Source organism: Pogonomyrmex barbatus, unplaced genomic scaffold (assembly GCF_055798465.1).
Source record: "Pogonomyrmex barbatus isolate J1 unplaced genomic scaffold, ASM5579846v1 scaffold14, whole genome shotgun sequence".
Taxonomy (NCBI): Eukaryota; Metazoa; Arthropoda; class Insecta; order Hymenoptera; family Formicidae; genus Pogonomyrmex; species Pogonomyrmex barbatus.
The window spans coordinates 5988698-6014144 of record NW_028297110.1 but is presented as its reverse complement, the minus strand read 5'-3'; the positions used below and the strand labels follow the sequence as shown (position 1 = coordinate 6014144).

General features: G+C 45.4%; 1 protein-coding gene across 3 annotated transcripts in view; it reads right to left on the bottom strand.

Annotated features, from left to right (window-relative positions):
- Positions 1-25447, bottom strand: part of LOC105428206 (uncharacterized) — a 158604-nt gene that overhangs the window by 65911 nt on the left and 67246 nt on the right. The gene's annotated exons all lie outside the window — the stretch shown is intronic.

Here is a 25447-nt window from a genome sequence, read left to right as displayed (position 1 = left end):
TACAAATATGAAAATAAAAAGTTACAAAAACTTCGTAAAATTTTCATGAAAAGGAATATAAATGACGTAAATATAAAGCTTAAAATTAGACTTTGCAACTAAATCAGATATTCGTCCTAGACGACTATTTCGTATCTGATTCAAGAGACGAATAGAAAGGTACGAACGAATAGATGGTATTGACATCATTTGTGATATCATATTGTTTTCATTCATGTCTGACAAAGTTCTTGTAATATTTAAATTTGTATTTGTGAAAGTAGCTTTTGTAACGTAACCATTGATTTCAAAATTCACTATAAAAACGTATATTTATGAAAGTTTTACTTTATTCCATATTTTTTTCTATTTCAACTTTAATCTGATTTTTTGGCTATTTGCCATTGGAATTTTGACAAATGGATTTCAGATTCATGATCAGCTCGAGATTATAAAAAACTGTTAATATTTCGTGAGATGTATCTTAAATAAGTTTTAATACATTTTTAATACGTTTATTTGAAAAATAAAATTTATTTTAATAAAAAATTGCTTACAATATTAAATATACTATTCTAATATTTTCAACATTATTATATTTATATTTCTCGATCCGGTTAATCTCCAGAATAATTAAAACATTATTCGCGATGCTTGGAGCTATCACAATTGTATATTTGAAAATATACACTATTAATGATATAATATGCTAATAACGATATAACTAATAAATAGTTTTTTTCTAAAGAGCTATCGGCCGTACGAACCGTATGATTTAATTATAATCTGATGAAAGCCACGGAAGCGTGTTCCGAGCGTTGTAATCGCGCGATAAAAGTACGCGGATAGAACGAAGGGCGAAGGATTTACGAAGCGTGGTCGTAAACGAAGTTTACGTCCGTTCCTTTCTGTCTCGCGATTAATTTTCATCGAGTGCCCGCCGTTATCCGTGATCGCCGATATTACGCTATCGTTTACCATGCGAGCGATTAAACTCGCGTCGAGTCCTGAATTAATGTCGCCCCCCCCCCTCCCTCTCTCACTCACCTCCTCGCGTCCCCTCGGTGCGTATGTACCGCATTATCTCGAGACGCGCGATTGGCACGGAATATATAATGAAAGAGTAAGCGCCGGTGTGCGGCCGCGTATCGCGACGTGAGTGAAGGGAAAAGGAAAAATTCGAGCGCGTTTCTCCCTGGCGCGTTTCTTATCGCGCTCCATTTTTCTTCCGAGCCCTTCAATCTCAAATTTTTGGGGCGCCGGTCACGCCACGCTGGGCCCCGTAGCAACAAATTACTGGCCGCCACGCAAAAAGTTTATCATTACGATAAAGGCGCGTAACTTTGCCTCGCAGAATATGTCCCAGAAGACGTAGATCTCTCTCTTTCCTACAAATCTCCATACAGAGGATATTCTCGACAAATGACGAAAAATTGTCCGTATCGAGATCAAAGCGGTTATTACTTTTACGGAATTTTAACTCGTTTCAAAGCTGTAAAATAAAATCAATGCTAAGATATGGAAAGTTCCGGCATGCGCGTTTCTAAAATATCAACGTCGCATCCTTTCGTCGGGACGGAAACGCACGCGATTCACAATAATAACGAAAAAAGGCGCGCATAAAAGGAATGGAACAGAACTCGGTATAATCCGCCGGAGTAACGTCGGAAAAATTCCGCTGGCGGGAAAATAGAAGAGAGCATTTTCCCGCGCTGATGCAAGAGATTACGAAGCTGTGCATTACATAACGAAATGGAAAGAATATTACAAGAGGGGGCACATCCCACCCCTCCCTCCTCTGTTTCTCTTTTATTTACAATAATATTCGTAAGAACAAAATTAAAATGACGCGAGCAACGCATTTTAGAATTAGCGCCGATGATAAAAACCTTGCCAGCATAATTAGTCTCGTCTTTTCCCCCTTACCCCGCCTCTCCCTTTGATTGCGCGAATTTCTCGTTCTTTAATTTTGTCTTTTCTTGGATCTTTGTTTCCCGCCGCGCGTTTTATTTCCATTTACTCCAGGAAACATCGACGTTAAAACGCGAATTCTCTTCGAGAGGAGCGAGCCAAACATGGCTGACACGAACAACACACATACGTCTACAATTTCTCCTTATTTACGTAACTAATTTTCATAGAGTAAACGTTTTCTTCCCGTTGCCTAGTTTTAAGTTACTTAGCGCAAACGTACCGTCCGTATTGATATTTTTCTTACAAGCGGACTCTTATCACGCATTTTCACTTTTCTTCGCGCCATTCCGCCGATGCCGCAATACGCGACCTTTCGCGTGCACCGCGGGATTTCCTTTATTTCCATACGACACGGCGTGGCGCGGCGTGGCGCGGCGTGGCATGGCGCGGCGCGGCATGGCGCGGCGCGGCGCGGCACCTCGCGCCCGCGCTCCCGTTTTTCTCTCCAGCTTACGATATCGCGTACACTACATTACGCGGTATATAGACACGGTGCCGGCGGGTGTACATAGCCACGGAGCGGCGCTTATTGTATGAGGATAATCGATAACAAGAATAACAATAATAACACGATAAATGCGCCCCAGCACCCCGAGCTCCGGTTTCCTCCCTCGCCATATCGTCGCGTCGCGCCGCGGGTGCACGAAAGCTCCCCATTTTCGCCGGCGGGCTGAGAGTCGCTTTCCCGCCTCCTCCCCTCCCCTCCTCTCTCTTTTCTCCTCCCGCAAAAGTGCCTAGCATATCGCATTATTTTGCATACCGAGAAAGAGGTACCGCGGACTTTATTACCGACTCGAACGGGCAGGCCGCAGGCCTGCCTCGCCTCGCCAAGCCGCGCCGAGCCGAGATTACATCGTATCGGCCCCAAAATTATGTGTGTACGGTCCACGGTAAAATATTTGCCCGCCATAACGCCGCTATCCACGACGTATCGCGATGGGCGTTATACCTACGGCACACGACGATGCTCTCCTGCTGCTCGAAGGCCCGGATTATCCCGAGTAAACGATAGAAGAAGCCCGAGGATTCTTGACTTTAGAATTCTCACGGTTTTCGGTATTCGCCGAAGAGAATAGAGGAGACAGTTTTCTCCCCTTGGATAATCCTTGATATATAAAATTTCTATGTACAAAATGTAATTGGCTGCTTGGTTTGTCCGCTCGAGCATTCAGACGTAGCGTTTTATGGTATGGACTCTTTGCCATCGAGTCTGCCCTCCTCGAGAACTGAACTCTCGAGCGGTCACAACGGTAGACGGTAATTGCAGCGAATGACTGATGAACAAAAATTGAAAGCAGTCACGCGAGCGATCATCGGAGATTTTTACAACTTTATCAGGAGACAATCTCGAGAATAAAATCCTCGACGGTAAAATTGTGTCCGTATGAGGGATATGGCCGCCGAGAGTCTCTGGTTATATTCAAGCGAAATGACATTTAATATCCTCCAACTTGGAGAAAATGTGTCGCGCATGATAGAAACGCTTTTCTAACTTCCATTTGCAGTATTAACGCGGGAATTTTATTCCGTCTTTATGCACGAACAAAACTATTTTTTGCAGCTGCTACAGATTCGTCCTTGCGAGTCATCAATCGAAGATCATTTTCAATTCCGCCAGCGGCATAAGTTTTACGTTGACGGACGGTCATTCGCGAGAGGAAAAGCCTCTCTCTCGATCGGTTAATCACACACGCGCGGTTTATTAGATTTTCATTTCTTACTTATACACCACGAGGTCATGATCTAGAAAGATGGACAGTAATCAAGATGAATAAACTATGAACGGTGGATGCAATTTGTCGTCGGAGGTGAATTGCGCTTTTACGATCGCAGCAAGACGTGCGGAAATACGAGGATAATAAATGCGGAAAATAAATACGAATATGTCAAACATAATAAGCTATTTTTTTTTTAACAAGAGAGATATGAGTAATTATATAAATATACAAGTAAATAAATTTAAACGCACTGATAAGAGAGGTATTTAATTTTAAGACATTAAAGTGTTTTATTCCTTGTCTCCATCTTTGAAATATTTAAAGATATCTTAATTATAAACGGATATACAATGATGTTTAGATTTAAAACACTAAAACATTTAATTTTGTAACATTTATTATTATTAATTATTAACATTTATTATTATTTGTTGTTATTAACGTTTAGATTGAATAAAACGTTTTAAATTTAGATGTTTCCTTCATGTCATTTTTTACGGTGCGCATTAACAGTTTTCGAAATGTATCATCGTGCGCGCCTCGCCGATGCGTTGTATTTTATTCTCCTTATTCCTCTAGCGTTTATATTATCCTTTCATCACACGACCCCGTGTGCATCCCGAGGGAATTCATCGTCAGAGGTGGACGCGACGCGGTCCTCGCGGCTCTCCCTTCCCCACTCTCCCCTCCCTCCTGTCCGACGTTCGCCGCGCCGCGGCGAATTAACGCGCGCTAAACTAACGTAAAAATATATTCGCGGCCGGCGGCATCTCTCGCGACCAGGCGTCGACGATATGTCTGAATTACGTCGACGCAGACGTCGTTCCGCGAGTGACATATATACAAAAACTAACGCGCGATACTTTTTTTTTTTTTTTTTTTTCGGTAAAAAAAGCCTTTTCTTTTTTAGGCTTTTCCGAGGCGAAGAGAGCACCCCCCCCTCCCCTGCAGTGTCCGCGAATAGCTGAATTTTGTCATACTGTTTTCGATACGACGGTTTCGTTTCGAGACGGTTCAGTTCGGCTCGGCTCGGCTTGGCTAAACTCGCCAAGAATGGCGAAATTAATTATCGCTGGAAATACAGTGCGCTCGCGCGCTCGTTCGCTCGGAAACTCGGCTGTTTAGCGTTGGAGCGCGGACACGTACGTGCGTGCATAACGTTCGTACAATGGAGCGCGTTAATGGGCGCCGCTGCAGTTATCATCCCTTCCCAGACCGGCGTAGCCCACGGCGTACTTATTACCCCGTCCCCTCGCCACCCTCTGAAGCGTGCCTATTCTGTCATGTACATGCGAAACTGCGCGAGGTGCGTCGAAAGTCCCTGGAAAGGTCTCCTTGACGAATCCGACGTCGGTGTTTCCCGGCCGGAAAATTCCGGCGGTGAGCGAATTTTCGATATTTTCGTCTCGTGTTGTCGAGAGGGAGAAAAATCGGGAATTTCTAATTTCACCAAATTAGAGCACATTATCTCGTCTCTCCATGCACGCGTGCCAGACGCATTTAAAATTACAAAACCTTGACATTGGAGCACTCGAGATATTCTCTCCTCTTTTTTTTCGTCTCCGCGTTTCTAATATCCGACGGAATAATTTAACTATAAACGTGAACACGCTCGTCGGTCATTGAGGGAACGGCGACTATAGAGTCTGCGAAATTGCGGGTTTCGCGCCGATGCTATTAACGTACCGTGCTGTACACGCGATGTTTTACGTCCCGCGGATAAAAGGCAGCCGGGAAACGCAGCCGCGGACATCGTCCGACGCGCGGACATAACTCGGCGCTCGACGAGAATTTCGCGGTGAAATCGTCATAACACTCCTCCGGCAATAGCGCCGCTTGTAATGCGCTTTTTAATCGTTCGCGACTACAATACGGCCGATTGTTATCGTTATCGCGTATACGCGTGCGCGCGCGGGTAAAGCGTCCGCGTGATAACGATCGGCGATAATACGGCTATTAGCGAGCGAACAATCGACCACTGTTACATCGGCTGCGCGCGAACGGAGGTCCGGGGCTTAAGAGGGAGCTCCAAACCAGAGGGCGGGTTCGTTGAGAATATTAATTTGAAGATTTGCTCTCCCTCTCGCGTAACTGATACGTGAAATATCGTAATTAATTAATATTAATACGGGATTTAATAAAGATATTTCAATAAAGATTCTTACGTTCCTTGCGTTTCTTTCGTACGTGTATCACAAATCTCTCTCTTTCTCTCTTGTAATAACATCTCTGTGTGTTTCTTGTGAATCGGAGGTAAAGAATTTCTTAAGGTCTTAAGCTAGCACTGACCGCACGCGGATCGGATTACTGCGGAAAACGCAAGACGCTGGCGGGGGCGCAGTGCTTATAATCTCCGTCGGCGTGCACCGCGATACACAAATACACGCTCGCATACACATCGCAATCCACCGCAGACCGTGTTTGATCTTATAACAACGTTAATTTCATTCTATGAGCTACGGCTGGTGCATACATCGCTGTGCAAATAGTTGAAATCGAGCCTCTCGTGACATCTGCGACGTGTAATTTCGCACAATGACCCACTTGCCACGTTCAGATTTTATCACTAATGGCACATCAGGCTTCTCTCTTTTATTCCTGATAAATCGTAAAACACTCGACATGCAAAAATAAATGTAAGCTACAATTTCCGAAAATTCATTTTGATTCTCTCGATACGGTTCGGCTAATGTAGGACAAGGAAAAAGGCGAGATAAATTTCGCCTCGTCGCACGACGTTCACACGCTTTCAGTCCTTCAATTATCGCATTATTTCGCCACGATTCGAAATATACGCTATAGTTGATCGATTGAAGATCATCGAGATTTAATATTCCTCTTTGGCGTTATACACAACGCGACCGGGAGTTTCCGAGAAAAATAGGCGCGTCTCTCGGAAATCGCTTCGCGCCGTTCTCGTTTTTCACAATATTTTGCTCTCATCTGATTTTTTTCTGATAAAGGAGCGATAAGTCAGATGGAAGAGGACACAGGCGTTTTCCCGTTGAAAGCATCAACGATGATGAAAAAAACAGCAGTTCGCTCGTTATAAGCGTCACTCGAGACGCGCGGCGCGCCATGCGAGACATTGGCTTTAATGCAACTTTGCTCGTCGGTCGCATTACGACGCATGGCCACGGTAAATAATAAACAAAGGCGCGGCCGCAAAAATATGTGTCGCGCTCCGACGCGACACGATTTTCACGGGGACGGGGGGAAGGACGAAAAAAAAATGGTGGGAGAAACAACCGCGCGATTGTTAATACGCGTTCCGAGGAATTTAACGGCGCACGCATGGCTGATACGAATTTTGCGCTCGTGATCCCGCAATGTAATTATGGCTGTCCGCGCGTATATATCGGTGGCAAATACGTTAAAGATGCATGACGTTATCGTAGATCGTAATGTCGTGCGTGTGTATTAACGAAAAGCGCCTCGTTGCCGGGCGCCTATCGTATCGATGCCAATTATAATTTAACATCCGGCCAGTTGTCGCCGAATCCCCGACCAGGTGTTATCGTAATCGGCATAATCAGCTATAAAAAGGCAACCGGTTACCGGTTTCTTGTTACCGCTGGGGAAATAATGACGCGTTCGAATATACCCGCGAAATGCGATATTACCGAGGGTTAGAACGATGATACGCGCAGAATTATGCGTGCCGCATTAGAGCGAGAGCGAGAGAGAGAGAGAGAGAGAGAGAGAGAGAGAGAGAGAGAGCATTAAAAAAATTAGTGCGTGCGATACGCGCGCTAACATTCGAGGGAAATTGCAATTAGCGGTATTACGGTGTATTATGGTAATACAGTGTCACGGTATATGGCAACGTTGAGGGTTAACGTCGAAACGCGACGTCATAATTTGTCATCGATTCTCATTAACGTATCGTCGCTGCGCTCGGCCATTGATCTTCGTCAATAATTGATGCATACGCGATCGGACTTGATTCCGCCCTTAATTGCGTTTCCATCCTCCGCTCAGAGCTATCCTACCTGGCTGGCACACGTATCGACACCGGTGACCGAATGTAAGTGCGCGTTTCGCGCTTCCCCGGCCGAGAAAAATATGTGTCCCGGGCGAACACACGACGCGCATTCCTCCCTCCCCCCCCCCCCCACGCGCATTCCTCCCCCCGCGCGCGCTGAAACGTTTTCGACGTAACGATTTCGCAAAATAGCGAGATGGCGCGCGGTACATGCGTGCTCGGGTAGGAAATGTTACGGCCGTACATCACGGTGGCCGACGTGGTTCACGAGAGCGAGAGATACTTCCGTTGCGAATTATCATTAATGAATCGTAATTACTGCGCAATATGTAGCGCAATCATCACGCGTTCGCGCTCGCACTCGCACCCGTTTCGTTCGTGTCGTCGATAGGTTTTCATAGAAATACAGGTAATTTACTCGATTTATGTATATGTGGACTCCCGCTCTCCCTTCCCCCCCCCCCCGAGCCCGGGAAAATGAACTGATGAGGCCGATTTACCACCAGAGCCAGAGTTTAAACGAGCCATCGTCTCCTAATGAGATTTTAAAATAACATCATGCGCATCTCGATTTCGGTATTTTGATATCGGTTTCGAACAATCGAGGCGACGTCGAATGACCGTGCTAATTATTATTATCCCTTTGAGCGCGCCCACGCCGTTAAAAAATATATTGCAGCGATAAAATATAAAGAGCAGGGGCACGACGCGACGTAACGCTTACGAATATGACAAGGAAATTGAATTTAATTTTTTAACGTAATTTTCTTGCGTTGGGAAGTATATTATAGCGGCAGTTCGGGCTGCACTCGACATAAATATTTCGATGGCAGCCCCGAGATCTCGAGTGTCGAATCAGGGGGAAACGACAGCGCGAGTACGGAAAAATACCTTTCTCCCGATGCTCTGATGCCAGAGAGAATTTTTTTCTCCTACTTTGCGCAGGATCGATGTCTCGTTAGAACGCATTCGAAATAAATATCGTACTTTGGAATACGGAGAAAAGACAGCTCTCCGGTATAGTTAGCAAAACAAGTAACACGATACATACAATAAACTGTAGCGGCGCATGTCGATCGCGAAAATGAAAGAAAGAGAGGGGAAAGGAGAGAGAGAGAGAGAGAGAGAGAGAGAGAGAGAGAGAGAGAGGGGGGGGGGGGGAGAATACATCGCCACCGATATCGAGCCGATATTCGCGGTTGTCCGTTCGTATCGGCGATCGCTGTAAAATAATTATGTCGGCCGCCGCCCCGACGCGACGCCGAGGGAATTGTTATCGAAATGTAATATAAATTTAATATCGATTAAATATTCACGACGTTACGCTTTCGCCGGGTACAATTTACCGAGCAATTATCAGTTTGTACGGTACATATCGGGCCGTGTCCGCCATGTACCATCGATAACATTCGCCTGGCCGGTGGCGATTTTAACTCCCGCTTGCGTCCCGGAAAATATTCCGCGCGCCTGCGGCTACGATATTTATTGACGTTGCGCATTGTAAAGTGTATTGTTTAAAAGGACGCCTCTCCTCGGGAGGATAGCCGTCGTGATGCGCGGCACGTAAAACCAGATCTGCATTGTACGAACGTTCTCTCCCCCGGATCAAATCTCTCCCTGCAAAGAGCGTCAGGAGAAATATATTCCTCGTTTATTATACCCGCAGTACATTATTACATCGATACCTGCAGTGTTATTACATACATATATATATATATATTTGTCTCTTTCAACATTACATACTCGTTATTTTCCGACATTAAATCTTCCTCCTCGCTCCCACTCGCTGTACTCCATTTGTCGAATCTCGTTCTCTCTTTTTTTTTTTTTTTTTTTTATATACTCCAATATTATACATATATTTTTATTTAGGTTCTCCTGTTTACGTTTCACCTATCTCACGTACCGTACATCCATCTGTTTTTACGTTCCGTTCACCGAGTGTTGTCCTTTATATATGTTCTGTCCACCTTGCGCTCGTCGAATCATCGTGTTTTTATTACAGATAGACATCGGTGGTAACGGCACTACTTTTCATCTCTCGCGTGCACATCTCTTTCATTTACAACCTCTGTAATTACTCGACTTATTGTAAATCAATCTTGTATGTACGCGCGTGATAAGATTATATTAAAAAAGTTATTGTTATATCAAAAAAGTATATTATATCAAAAAAGTATATTATATAATTATTACATTGGAAAAATTACAGGGAAACCGCGCCAGTCAGCCTTTTAATCTTCGTAGTTGCTACGTGAGCATTGGGAAATAAATGGATTTCGAGTGTAATGTGAGCGGTGATCGCGAGAGAGATCCGAATGCTGTTCCCTAACAAGGCGGTAAACCAGCGAGTCATCAAATCATTCGTGTTCAGCGCGATCGGCATTTTGAAACCGCGAATTCGGGGGAAGGGGGGAGGGAAGAGGAGGACGAACGCGGGTACTCCCAGAACATTTTCACTCCGAATAATATTAAAGCGCTATCTGTGACCATTTCAGTGGCTCAAGTTTCGCAAAACGATATTTTAGTAATTAATCGTATAACAATGAAATTGCGTTACTGTGAGCTTGGGGGAAAATAACGTAATGCCACCTTGTTAATTTGGCGTACTGCGCGGCAACAATTGCAGCAAACAGCGGAGAATCACGCGTCACTGGCGAGACGCCGGCGCTGTGTACGCCGGTGAATGTACAGTGCAAATGCACCTTAACGATGCGGGCTCCGTCATAACGTAAAACACGCGATACTGTTGACGTGTGCGTTGTAACAAAAGACCGGAGACCGATACGAAGCCGACAATCCCGTTTTACGCTCCGCGCGCGGCCCGTGACGCTCGGCCGCAGTTTATTAGCGATGTTTTATTAGTGCCTTTCATTAGGGACGGCATAGTGAAAGGCATGAAAGACGCATGCGGAAACTATTATTATCTAGAGAGAAAATTTCCGCGCTCTCGAACGCGGTTATTCTATCGCACATAAATGCCAAACGCGCGCGCGCGCGCGCGCGCGTGTGGTGTGTATGCGTATGAGAAAACTATCTCGTTTAATTTACTTATTAACTCTCCTTCGCCATGAGAGAGAGACGTGTGCAGGCATTTGACGTGGCATCGATTAAAAATTGTCCATGACGTCAAATTGAAACGACATTAGCGAAATAATGAGCGGCAAAAGTAATCCCGACAGGTGCGCTCGTGCTTCGCGATCATATTATGGCGTAAAGTAAATACCGCGAATTTTCAGTAATCACTTAATGCAGTCCGCCATGAATTATTATTCCCTCGCGTCTGCTCGCAATTCCGAAAATGCGCTTGTAACGCCGTTACATCGATCGCGGATCGACTAGTGCGTCGCTTCGGGGAGGGCGATTGCCGCCGTCGGGCGAGACTTAGGAATTTATCGGACACCCGCGGCGACTTTGCCGGGAATTTTATTAACGGATTCGACGGTTGTACAACCGGCCGACCGGCCCGGCGTATCGACGCGCTCGCAAATTATTTAGAGGGCACGTAGAAACTCGCGACCCAGCCTCGTTCAAATTGATTGCTTCCGATACGCGATCCTATTTCGCGTATCCGAGAAAGCGGCGAGCTCGCAACACGGCCATTCTCCCATTCCCCATTTATATAACGGGGTCATCGAAAAAGTCCGAAAACGACGTTTTTATAGAAGCGTACGATATGTTGGGTGCAACGCGCGGGAGCAGAGACGGACGCGGGCGGTCGAGAGACAAAGAGAGAGAAGAAGAGAGAGAGAGAGAGAGAGAGAGAGAGAGAGAGAGAGAGAGAAACGGATGAGAGAGCTTTTAAGGGCTCGCGAGAAGCACTTAAAGCTTCCCTGATGTTGATACAGCGCGTTCGTCGCATGTTAAGCCGCATCGCGATGTTTTACATAATAATACCCGCACGGCAATACGCGGACGATCCGCTCGTTGTAAAACGCCGCGGTGTAAGCACAATGGAATTGTCATAATACGTTATGAATAATAATAGGCCGCGGCCATAATCCGGCTATTAATGCGAGCGAACGCCACGCGTCCGGCGACGATCTCGCCGGATCCCGCGCGATGGCGGAAGAACGCGCGTGTCTCGATGCACTTTTCGACGGCGATATCCGTGTCAAAGGGGAGGGAGATATCCGGGTGTTATCTCGCGTATGCTACATTTCGAATTTTACGACGTAGAAGACAATTGCGTCAATCGATGCGGTTTTTAAAGTGTCAAAATGTCAAGAGCGCGCGCTATAAGAGGCATCTTGTCGGAGGAGCAAAGGGAGGCTGATTGTTGTATTAATGATACGGATTATGTAACACAGGGAAGACAAGTGACGCCTTTGGTAATTGATATTTACACACTGGTAATTTACTAATTAGTGCCTGCATATTAATAATTTAATAATTAATATTTGCGCATTACCGCGATGATAGGTAGTCGATACCGCGCGTTTCGCCCATAATTTCGAGCTCTCATTTGCAATACCCGATATGTTTGCGATGCCGGAATACAGAATGATAAACGCTCCTAATAAAAAACATGACTGATTCGCCATTTGTTTTCCTGTTACGGTACATCCGTCGTTACTCTTGCAAAGGATTACAATCTAACGATGGATCCGCGCGGCTTAAAATGAACGTGATAAGACATTAAAACGTTCCTCGTTAAATTCTTATCTCGACGAATCACTGGCGGCGACTATTGTTTCCAGAAACAGAATGTCGCAAGTCCACACTGTCAATTTCGGCATGCGGATAATGAGGCTGTCGCAATTTAGCCCGAGTCCGGGGGTTGACTAACTCCGCTTAACGATTCCCCCTGTCCTTTGCTAGACTTGTCACACCCTCCCTTTCTCCGTCGTAATTTACCATCTGCCTATAATGTGGAGAGAGAGAGAGAGAGAGAGAGAGAGAGAGAGAGAGAGAGAGAGAGAGAGAAGGAAAATTCAGTTAACTCGACGGATGATCGCTCGGGATATAATTTACATCCTAACGGGGCCCCCAGAATTGCGGGCATTTCCGCCGATTTGCCGGGGAATTCTCGTCTCGTGGAATTATCGATGAATTTCGCGCTCTCTTCAGTCGATCCGGAAAAATTCTATTACCAATTCGCGAATACAATGAAACACACCTCGCTGACGCTCTGACGCTGAAAGAAATAACTCGATACATTTCAACGGCTCTTCCCTTCGCGGCCCTTTATTTTTGCGCGGCACGCGATACGCGCGAACGCGCGATTGCGATTCACCGTTATTAATCGGTAAACAGTATTCCGGGGCGCATAGCCGGGACGATTAAGCGGCGTTGAATGAGGAAATATAAATTAAATGCGAATCAATCGGTGCAAATTTACCGCGGCCCTTTCGGAGGAAACAATGCATTCGTTGTCGCCAATTTTCTTCCTTTGTCGCTCAGCCACGAGGGGCGGGAGAGAGGGACAGGAAAACGGGGGAGGAGGGAAGCTTACAAAAGCGCAGTTATCGACGATAGCGTGTCAATAAATGCGACAGCATCGATCGACTGCTACGCTCCCTCCTTCGCAAATATTTTGCAACAACAAGCGTCGCCACGCGTTGTCACACAATACGCGCGCGCGCATGCGCACGAGCGCGCGTGTAATCGGACGCGCGCACGCAAAATTACCCGTCTGCGATTCCGTCCCGGATGATTCGCCGCTAATAATATAATTAATGTAATGCCCGGCGCGCGATTTGGTTATTTAGCCTGTGCAAATTTAACCGACGTTTCGCGCCGTATTTACGCCCGCACGCCGCGTGCGCGCGCGCGCGCGCGTGTGTGTGTGTGTGCATGCGCATGCGAGCGCATACACGTGTCATCGCGCGAGGGCTCGTCCGCGCCGCGGATCTATAGGAAATATTGCAACGTGCGCCGTGTCGATTATTTTAACTGTATTTTATAACACGCCGAATAAAAGCGCTATCTCGTTGGCGAAAAAAAAAAAGAATTACTTTTACGAGAAAAGCGCGCGTGCGTACGGGCGATCGTCGTTTTATGCTTCAAAGGCCCCGGCTTCGAACACGGTCTCGCCGCGATTTCAGAGCTCGCCTGCAAAAAACGAGCTGTCGTCGTTAATAATTACCACGTCGAGTAATAATTGTCCCATCTCATCGCAAATCGCGCCGCGTCAAAGCGCCGCGCGAAGCGAGCGTTTCCATTAATATCGGAGCGTTATCGAACTTTGTGCTATTCGATAGCTGTAGTTATAAATTGAGGAAGTACGGTCAGATACGTTGTTCGGCAACGGATGCAAATAAATCTCGCGTCATCGATAACGACGCTGCTTTTACGGCGGACCGCCGTAAATGCGTTTTTTATTCGACTCGAATCGAAAAAATGTTATTCTCGCGATCCTATAATCGCGATTAGGCTAAGAAGCGAGATTTTGCAAGAGAAACTTTATATCCGAACGGCACGTAAAACTCTTTGATTGTACACAATTTATTCTGTTTTCAGCGTGCGGGTATCACGCCGGATAAAGGCAGAGGTCAAAGCTCTGATTTATTTTTAGTTATTTGCAGAGTGAATTGCATTTTAACATTAATAAGTTATAACGAACGCAATTGTGGAATAACAGATTCGAATGCTCGGAAGAGATTCAAATGAATTCTTCATGATCAAAATCGGCATCAACATCCAAAATTCGTCTGCAAATAGTGACAAACGGCATGACGGAATTATATCGTGTTAAAAGCGCATCAGCTAACATTTTTCCAGACACAATTCTAATAAATTATGTATATTTCTTTCAACTTTTAATCCTATTGACGTCGAGGTGTCCGCGGAATTTTAGTTTCCTGAAACTTTTTAAAACATAGCTAGCAACTTGACACACATAGAAAGACACGTGTCTATTTTTAGTGTTTTTTTTTTTTTTTTTTACATGTTTATATGACACATTTACGTGTTTTTGCTTCTCAGGAGGATAATAAAGGGAATTTTTAATCGATATCAAAAATATTTCATTATTGAATTATTGTAGAACCGTTACATTGTAAATCTACTAAAAATACTGGCACATGGTTGGTGAATATAATTACTTGAATTCATTTCATATAGAAATTTAACTTTAATTTAAATTTAATCTAAGATCCAGCTTTCGAGAAATTGGTGATGTTTTCTTTCAGTTTTTTTTTTTTTTTTTTTTTTTCATTTACGCTTCGCTAATACGTATCGTCGATTAACGAAAATCAGATGGCGACGAACGCTTCCGACTGTTTGTTTCCTCTATTATTATCATATCGCGCGGCACAGCCCAATTCACGATAATCACACGTCGGGGCTGCCTTCTGTCGACCGTGGCGAGACGGCAGCTCCGTCAATAACACTTGCGCGGATCCGGGCCATTGTTACGGAAAACACAGCCGGCGCAGCGTCCGCGAGGAAAACATTTAGAAATGCACCACGACTCTCTCTCTCTCTCTCTCTCTCTCTCTCTCTCTCTCTCTCCCCCCCCCCCCCCTCCTCCTTACCCTTTCCCTTCCTGATTGCATATCCCAGTGTGTTCCCTCGCATAAAAGCAGTCCGGCGCAAGAGGGCAAGAGCCGAGAAGGCAGCCTCATTCTATCCGCCACGCTCCTCTCGTTTATTTTATAAACACGGAAGTAATTCGTGGGCTCTCTTGTACACGCGGCGAGCATGCAGGGCTTCGCTGGCGGGGATCCGCGTGGCGATAGCGGAGAAAGCGCAGACCACCATGTCACGACATACGTTCACCGATGCGCGCCCGACTGAAACGTAGGGGTGGAAGTCACTGATGGCGGAGGATGGAAAACATCCGCGGGCCGAATTCGTCGAAAGGGTTGGGTAATCTCTCGAGAAGCTTTCGAGGAAAAATCTCGGAGAGAACGACGAGACCTCGAAATAAATAACAGAAGGTATCGATGCCGAAAGAGTTACGCGCGCTTCTTCTTTATATCTTTCTTTAATTTTTTCACATTTCGCCGAGAAATTGGCAGAACTATCTTTAACATTGTAATGGATAGTGTTAAAAAAATATCGAAGGAGAATATTTACTCGTCGTGTAATTACGCATTCTGTCAGTTCCGAAAGTGGTATATTACTCTGTCGACAAACGTTTCGGATATTTGACGATGTGCGTTTTTATATCCGCCCCTGCCGACGCTCGTGCCCGCTTCGTGCGTGAGAGAAAAAAAGCGGAAGGACAGACAAAGCTAATACGTGCGCACCCACGCGAGAAGTCATCCATGGGCGTCGGCAAGAAATTTTTACCTCTCGACGCCGATGGACACGTCCCGACGAAGGATATCTCAAAATTTGGCAAAAGTATGGATCATTTATCGCTTTATACAGAGTGTTATATAAATACAGATCATTTAAGCTTTATTCAAAAGTTGACACAAATACGATGACACAAATACGAAATATAAAAGAAATGTTAATTTTTGATTACTGATACTGAGATACATTATAGAAATAGATTAACAAAATTTATATTTAACTGTTTAATTTAATCTAAGTTACGTTCGCTATTTGAGGTTATCAAAAATAGCACGATATTCTTAGATCTTTCAGAATTAACTCCATTTCAAAGTGGCCACCGTTATTTTGACAATGCAAGATTGACAGCAGTAAAAAATTTAATTTATTATTCTACGAATTTTATTTTTATTTTGTTTCATTTTATTAAAGGCATCATTAATTTTTCATATTAATTCATTACGCAAATTTATTATATTTTGAAATAGAGAATTAATTCTGGGAAAATAAAAATAGCATGCTAGTTTAGATAATTTCAGATAATTTAGATAAACAATTTAGATAAACAAACTAAATAAATATTGTCAATGTCTACATTGTATCGCAGTAATAAAAAAGTTTCTTTCATATTTTTGTCACAACATTTGAATAAAGCTGTAAATAACCTATATTTACAAAACATTTTTTTCTTATTTACACTCACAGAATATACTAACAAAATTTAACCATTAAAACCTGAGACATCCTGTATATCATTCTATATAATACACATCGTTATCACCTTTTCGCGAAGCGCTCAAAATAATCGTGCCTTAGGGACGTTATTCGTAAAATAACGAAACCTCGAATCGATCCTCGTAGATTTGCCTTCGAATAGTAATTCAAATTCTCACCTCCCCATGACTTTTCGTTTGTCGAAAGCGACACGGTTCAAACGCGATCCCCCGAATTCCCGTGGGGATGACGCCGATGGTGTCGATGCGCCCGCTCACGCGCTGCACTCAACTTTTCCGACTCCCCGCGTGCGCCCAAAATGCACGCAGATGGCACTCATCGGGCAGGAGGCGTGGCGTGGCACGCTTTAATCGCTTAAAATCGTCGTTAATTGAAAACGAGTCAATTTACGGGTAACACGAGGGCCCCGGTGGCGCGCAAACACCCGCGCTTATGATATTGTCCTTGAAAGTGGTTGCGGTCGACAAACGAGGGGGTTCAACGGAGTCCTCAATGATGAAAAAAAAGTCTATCTAGAAGTATAATGAGGCATGCGTGACGCATGACGTGGGTAAAGACGGACGCTCTTTTTTTGTTGCTGCTGCTGGTGCTGCCGCTGCCGCTGCTGCTGACGCATCGTCCACCTTTTTCCGGCGTAAATTTTCACTCAGACCTAGAGGATTATTCGCGATAGGATTATTATCTAAATAAGACATATCCTCTGAGTCAGGATTTTTCGGGAATTAAGAGAAAACGAAAAGCGTGTTTAAATAGATCCGCTATCGTTGACAGCTATAATTGGTATAATTGGTTCCGGAAAGAAATAATTCGAATTTTCCTGGCGATAAATTCAAAACCGTTGTAAACTGGTTAGAAACGACCGACAGATAACATCATATCGGTTGTTCTAGCTCTAAGCATTATTGTTGGCAATGCGTTCCGTGACGAATTATACATATTATCGTATTGTTTCCGCAAATTTTCTACATACCTCGGGTCGACGCTGTCGGGTCGGTGTGGAATTTCCGTCATTAGACATGATTATGCGACTACGATTGTGTCGACGCTACATTGGTTGCCATAATACATGAATTTACACGACATTTATGTGATTCGTAATTATGTCCCGCTGCTTCTAATTAATCGTATTTTTCCGCGATAAAATAAATATCTTTCACTCTTGATAACATACAACTCTGAGATTTTCAATTTTGCAATTAAAAGTTTTATTGAAGTAAATCTAAAAATTTGACTAAATAATTGTAAAATTATTGTAACAAAATAAATTTTAAATTAATTAAAAATTTTTTATCTTAACATTTTAACAAAATAATTTTGTTGGGCCATCAAAATTATTATATGACACAATGACACTGCAAAAAAATTTTTTATATTTTAACAACCAATTTGTCATCGTACATAATTATTTTGCTGGTTCAATAAAATGATTTTCAGATATTTTTAGATAAAATTGTTTTTTCTGTGAAATAACAATAACATATATTGTTGAAAAAAGCCAATACCGCTGCGTTTAACAAATATAGAACTTTTGTACCTAATTTTATAATATTTGTAAAACAGTGAAACGACTACGTCTCGCAATTGATTCAGGCGCGGATCTTTAGCGTTTACAAGTGCGAAAAGCAGTCTATTAACCGGCAATGTTCCGCAACGAATGTCGCCGTATTGTTCCGCCGGCGAATTTTCCAAGCGCGCGCCGCGACGAAATTTACGCCGCGCAAGTTGTAATTATACGATTACGATTGTATCCGCATTATCGCGGCACCGGAGGTACACGGTAGGTGCCGGTAACCGGCCGGAAATTTACAGGCGGCTACGTGGCCCATAATTGAATTCTAAGGTTCGTAATTAAGCGTATTCTTCCGTCGCTGGCGCGGCGGCCGCCGGCGCGACGCGCGGGTCGATCCCATTTGTTTTAATAGCATATTTGCGTCGAATCCCGATGAAGCGATCGGAATTCCGCGCACGCCGCCACTTAATTTCGTCGCGCTTGTACCGGTATATACAACGTAAAACCGGCTGGTCGGCGATTGGGCCGGCGATCGGGCCGGAAATCGACCTCTCTCGGAACCGATGTAAATAAGACATTTAATCTGCAACGGCCGATTTAAGGTCAGTTTAATTTACGCGATATCGTGCCGGGTGACGCATATTCTTAATTTGCCGACAGAGTCCATTCCCTTGCAGTCGAGTACATCAGCCGCGGTGCCAGGTGATAAAAATGCGTGTCGCTCCCTCGTCGCCGTTATTAACAACCGCGGGGACGTTATTATTCCCCTGGTACGCGTGCGCGTCGTAAAATATGCCGTTTAAAATTTTCACAACGTTCATTATTATAATAGAGCCCGCGATACGACGCGAAATGTGCAAGCACCGGAGCGGAAGAGCTTCGCTTTCGTCTATGCTTCCTTCCCAAAGAAGGAGAGTCAATAACAGCTCGATTGGATAATCAAGCTTCGTTTAGACCGAAAGACTTATTGTTAGTTCAATATTGCAGCCGCGGACCTGAATCACCTTGGCCGAGCGTTGAAACGCAGCGCACGATGGTGCGAACAGTGCCGGTGGTTTAATCTATTCGACGGTTTCCGCCGATCGGTAACCCAATTTCGCGCGATTATGCCCGAGTAAACTGCATCTTTCATTAAGCTACAACAGCAACTACGTCCTAATTGAACGGCTCTCATTCGATCGGCCGGCCCTTCGATTAATTTAGCGGCTCCTCACACGGTGAGTACGCGCGCACGTACGAGACGAGCTCGTAATTTTACGATTGTCGGGAAAACTTTCGCTCGACAAACCAGCCATTAGCCGCCATTAGTAATTATCAAGTTCGCTGAAAACGGGGAAACAGTTTTCCTCGTAAACACAGACGCTCTTGCGGACCGCGTATAAATCTACATTCCATCGATTATATTTGTCTGCAGGTATTTCTACTATTTACGTTTTACGTCACGCATAATTGCGTCCGTTCAAAGATCCGCCGCAAAATAGCCGCGATAATTCCCAAATACCTTGCGAATCATCTTCCGTGCGTGGAAAAGTGGTCGTTGAAATAATTTCGCGACGAAACATCCGCGATAAAATTATACGCGTAATGTAAATCACTGATTTTATTTCACATTAAACGAAAGTTTCGCGTGATTTCTGCCGAGAAATGTCGCGGTCGGCGATTACGTCACATGTAAACGCATACGACGCAGAGAAATGTTTCCGGAATTATTCCGCCGCGGGTCGAACGTGCTCCGCCGGCGATTATTTTGATTACCGGTTGCCGATTGTCGGATACCAGCCGCGCCGGACATTCTCGGCAAAAATGGATGGCGAGGCTGTCGGAATCCAAATAGGCTCGTTTAAATTCGAAATTTCTAGCGCCCGCCCGCCAGTCCGCCCGTCCCCGAGCAACGTCGGCGCCGTTGCTGCCTTTGCAATTTCGTAAAACGATGCATATGTATAAGCCGCGAAACGGCGGATTTAAATACTGGAAATATTTTTCCGTCGGTGTTATAAAACGTCGCCGCGCGTAAAACTAAATCATCGTGACAAGGTTCCGCGTCTTTAACGAAGCGGCGTTATTATCGCCGGCGCGCTCGTCGGTTGCCGCGCGGACTCGCGGGACCATGCAAATGCCGGCGATTGTCGATTCAACACGGTGTAAGACATGACTGCGGAGAGAATAACGTACGTTTATTTATTTATATTGTTCTTCGCTATAATGCGGAAATTGTTTGAGAAAAATAGCTCGGCTATATGTAGATCACACTTTTCCCTCTCGGCGTGTCTCGATCGTTCCAAGTTTTATTTTCGAGAAGTCACCCCTCGAACTTAAGAAAAACTATAACTTTCTAGACACACACACACACACATATATATATATATATATATGTTCTGGACAAACTCGAGCCGTTCTTCCGGAGAACTCGTCAATTGTCGCGTTCACTTTATTGGCCCGAATGACGGAGGCGACCTGAAAATAGTTGCCGGCCACCTTGAGCAATTCACGGAAGGCAAGATGCGGACAATTACGAGAATCGAATGCGAGTGTCGTGAAGATACCAACTCATTCTCGCTAATTTTCGAGTTTGAGCGTGTCATGGCCGTAAACGAACTGTCTGGAATTGTTTTAATTAAAGCAACGCTGTATCCGTCGTAAATTAATACAATGCACTAATTGCCCCCGCTGATACAATCCTGCAGATACAATTGGCTACACAACTCGCGGAACAATTCCTTTCATCTCGATATTTCTCCCTAATTCTCTCGTCAGCATGGGCGAAACTTGGCGTTTACAAACTCTAATGCTATTCGAAATCGCTGTTGCAAAAATAACGTCGTATTTGTATCGCTAAATTTGACTGTGAAAATTACGACGTAATTCCCCTTTGATTATAACATCATGGATAATTTTGTTAATATTGGGACGATAATACTAATATGTACCATAATATGCAAATATGTGTACGATGTATAAATTATTTTAAAAATAAATACATGGATAGGACAGTTTTTTTTTGGTCAAAATATCTAAAAATTTGACATATAAATCTGAAAATAAATATATAGGACGTTCAAATTGGTTACCAAAATATAAAACATTTTTTGTGGAATTATTATCATGCTGAAATATCGTACATAACAGTCCCCAAAAATTATTTTTAAATTTGTATCTAGTAAAATTTTTAGATATTTCAGCAAAATTGGTTTTTCCGATTGCAATTATTTCGAAAAAAGCTAAAAAATTAAATTTCGCCCCAGAACTTTTATCTCCGTCGCTTCTTATTGTGCGCCACTAATATTATATACATCTCTCTCCCTCTCGATATCCTATACACCTATACTTCACAATGACCGGCTGCCGCCATCGCATCGCTCGTAAACGCTCGCATAACGGCCGCGAGCGCGTCTCGCCGTCCTAACAGCGACGCGGTATATCGTATCGTTATCATAACCGATCCGCGCGGGATATCGCCGCTCTCGGTAATATTCCTCTTTTCGGACGGGGGCGTAACTTGGTAATGGCCGTCGTTCGAACATTTCCCTTAATCAAGCGGCGGTCGTGCACCGCGATTTAATGCGCGCGCGCGCGCTCATACATACGTATATATATATATATATATATATATATATATACGCGCGAGAGCGAACGTATACCCCGATGTTTTACCGCGACGTTTACCACTTTTACGTTTATATCCCGGGACTATCGTGGGAGGGCGGAAACGCGGGAGGGTGAAGGACGCGGACAAGGCTGGCGGAGGGATAAATCCGTGTTGTGCGCATCGCGGCGACCGCCGGGCGTTTCACACGCGTGAACGAGCGGAGCGGAGCGGAGCGCGGCGTCGTGGCATCGTCGCCCGCCTCGGCTTAGTGCGTGTAGCGCAACTATAAACAACCGTGCAACTTTCACGAGGACTTTACCATGACCGTTACAGCGACCCATTTCCCGGTTCATGAGCGACCGGCGTCTCTTTCTCTCCCGTCGCCCGTCTAGCTCGCTCACTTGCTCGCTCGCACGCTGGCGCGCGATCTGAGCTTCGTATAAGATAATTGTTCATCAGAGGTTGAGCGTCAGTCGCGCGAACTCGCGTTAATGTCGGCCGCACGCGAAATAGCGAGTCGTTATATCTGCGAAATTATCACGCGCACTTGTGAGAGAGAGAGAGAGAGAGAGAGAGAGAGAGAGAGAGAGAGAGAGAGAGAGAGAGACGCAGGACCGCGCGCGATATACTCCGCTCCGTTGTAATCTCGCTTCGGGGGAGAGACGATAGCGGGTCCCTGTGTCTCGAATTCGTCGCATACACGCATTCCTCTCCGGAAGGTCGTCCCACTCGGAGAGACACGAGAGACGTGAAATTTATACTCGATATGATATACTACCCGCGTTCTTCCGATCCGTTCGCATCCCCCTCCATTCTCTTTATCAGTCACGAGAGATGTCTACGAGATATTCCGATACTTTCGACTACCGTCTGTCTTTGGCGTTTGACGATACATTGCCTTCACGATAACGGCTCTCTACTGGATTCGCACCGGGTCTTTGATGCGGAAGCTATCGATAGCCCGCCTGACGCCCGCGGGCGCCGCGCGAGAATCGCTTTTCATGAATCACCGGGTATCGCCGCACGCCAGTCGATCTCGTATACATCAATTATGCACTTACGAGGCATCTCACCCCCCGCGGCGCGCGGCGAACAGATGTGCGGCCTGATCTCGAACCATCTCGCGCGAATGTCGGACATTTATGCGCCGCGTGATCCAGCCTTTGTGCCCCTAATTTCGGACGGGGAAAGAATGCCAATGGTGCCGGCGATCGAGGCGAATATTCGTTCTTCCCTCTCATCGTGCTTTTGCCGTTAGAAGTTGAACCGTAGCGAGAAATTCCGAGAAACGGCAATAATGCCGACGATAAGAGGAACGACAGGTATATTCATCGTTCTTCTATCGCGTGCGTCTCGTAACCAGTATGGCATCGCGGCGCGAAGAGAGACCCCCACAGTAAAGTTAACTTTTATAGATTGTTAAAACGCATTACGCGACGCAGGGCGTCGGCGTTTTAATCGCTTAATTGAACGTAACTGTGCTTGTAAAATAATATCCGCGTCGCGTCGTCGTTGGTAAACGACGACTAGGAGTTTTTCGCGCCACGGGCGTGATATCGGGACATCTAGAGATGCACAGTGTCACGAAAGCACTTGTGATATCTTGGGAACAAACTTCTCGATTAATTCACATCAAGCAACTTCTATTTTTCTCAGGCGACACGGAAAGCAAGCGTAACGATCTGCCCTTCGCTTTTAATTTCGGGGGGATTCAAGTTTAAGTGAAACTTTGATTCGAGACTTACAAAAATATTTAACGTCGAGTATCAAAAAGTTGCGAGCGCGCAGATGGCGTCGAATCCGAATTTTTCTGCGGGGAAGAGAAGTCGGTCCCAAAGTTGGCCGAGGAATCCGCGCGGATGAGGGAGAACGTGCGGGGTAAACTTGGGTCGCCTTATATGCGAAAAGACGATCCAGATAGTCGCGTCTGGAGATACTTGGTAGCGCGTCGGGGGTTATGAACGAGCGCGTCGCATGAGGCACGAGCGAAAATAACGCTCGTGCGGCCGAATACGCGGACGGAATAATATAATATAATGTAGTTCGCGGAATAATATACCTCTCCATGGACGTAAAAGTTGCCTCGTTAACTTGATTGCGGCACTTCGACTATTCCAACTACCTTTTACGGCCGGCAATTAAACGACGGGCGAAACGCAAGCGACCGACGATCAGGGGGAGGGGGGAGGGGGGGAGGGAGAGGGGAGGGTTGCGCGATGACCGGGGACTCGGTTCCTCCAGTATTACTGGAGATTATCATCTGTCCGGCTATTTAGCAATGTACGCGACTTACATGCGATAACAGAGCGATTACGCCCAAATGACGCGTGAAGGGTATTAAAACGTACCCTCGTATCTTTTTATGCAATTCTCAAACTCCGAACGAAGAGCTTCCACTTTCGCAAACGACAAGAAAATATCTCGCGGGCGAGATGTAACGGAGATAACGGACAAAACGCAATGTTTCGTGAATCGTGAGACTCTCGCGGATGGTCGTAAAAATCGGCAGACAGATACGGCGGTGCAGCGTCTTCCGGCGAGCGAGATTAAATGTCGTTTCGCGATTTTGAGGTGGATCTCGCATTCTCGTCGACGGCACGCGCAATTTCCGCTTCGGCGGATACAAGCCGTGTCTCTCGCACCACGAGTCGCGATATCTGCGCGACTTCTCGCCCTGCCGGGGCGACGTACGCTCGCGGGGGTTAAGTGGAATAGCGCGTTACGTCTCGAAACTATTGCGCGGGGAGTTTGCCGTAACGCCCGTTGGGTATCGTAATTTTGTCGATAGCACCAACGGTAACAAACAGACGCCGCGCTATTACTCCCCCCCCCCGGCGTTCGCTTTTTTGCCCCCTCTCGTCAGGAATCTCCCCTCGCGCAATACCCCTCCCCTCCTCCCCCCGATTTATGCGCCATCGCGGTCGCGGCTTTCAGCGGCTTGCTGATTGAACAGTCGCGTAAACAGAACATACCGAAACGTACCGACAACGCCGTCTGTGTTTACTTAACCAGCACCGAAACGGCATTCACGGGTTAGCGGGTTAATTAATAAGTGGATTCTATATCTGAGTGATTCAGAAATATCTATAGAGAAATTGGAATGAATGCCGCGAATGCTGATTGGATTTTATAACATCATTGAAACGTATTGACGTTTGCTCGATATCTTTTCTAGAGACAAACATAAAAGATATATTTTATTGAAAAGGGAATTTTAAGGGCAAATTAAGCGGCATTGAATTCAGTTTTGGTTTGAGCCGAAAGAAAATAACGCGTCAATTGATTATTAATGATTATTAATATAGAAATACCATGCGATCGTGCCGTCGGCGATTTATCGCGCGATGGACGAGTCCTCGGCGGATACGGATTTATTCACGAGATCTCGTGTCGCGGGCAATATATACGGCCGTATCTGATCGTTGGAGAAATACGGCGGTGAAAAATTGGCGGCACAGTGATCTCGATTCCGAGGTCCGAGGCGGCGGTTAAACACGTAGTATTACGCGTCCCTTACACGCGCCCTCCTCCTCTTCTCGCGTGGCCGCGATGCGACTTCATATTTTCCGCGCCGCATACGAGCGTATGGAAATAGGAAGCAGAAATGTACGCGACCGTGACAGTCGTTCCTCGGATCCTGCGACATCGTTTGCATTTCTCATAAACGCACGGTCGTTTTCCTCTTTTTTCTTTTCGCGACCGTACATACGCATTTTTTATATTCACCCTACGTG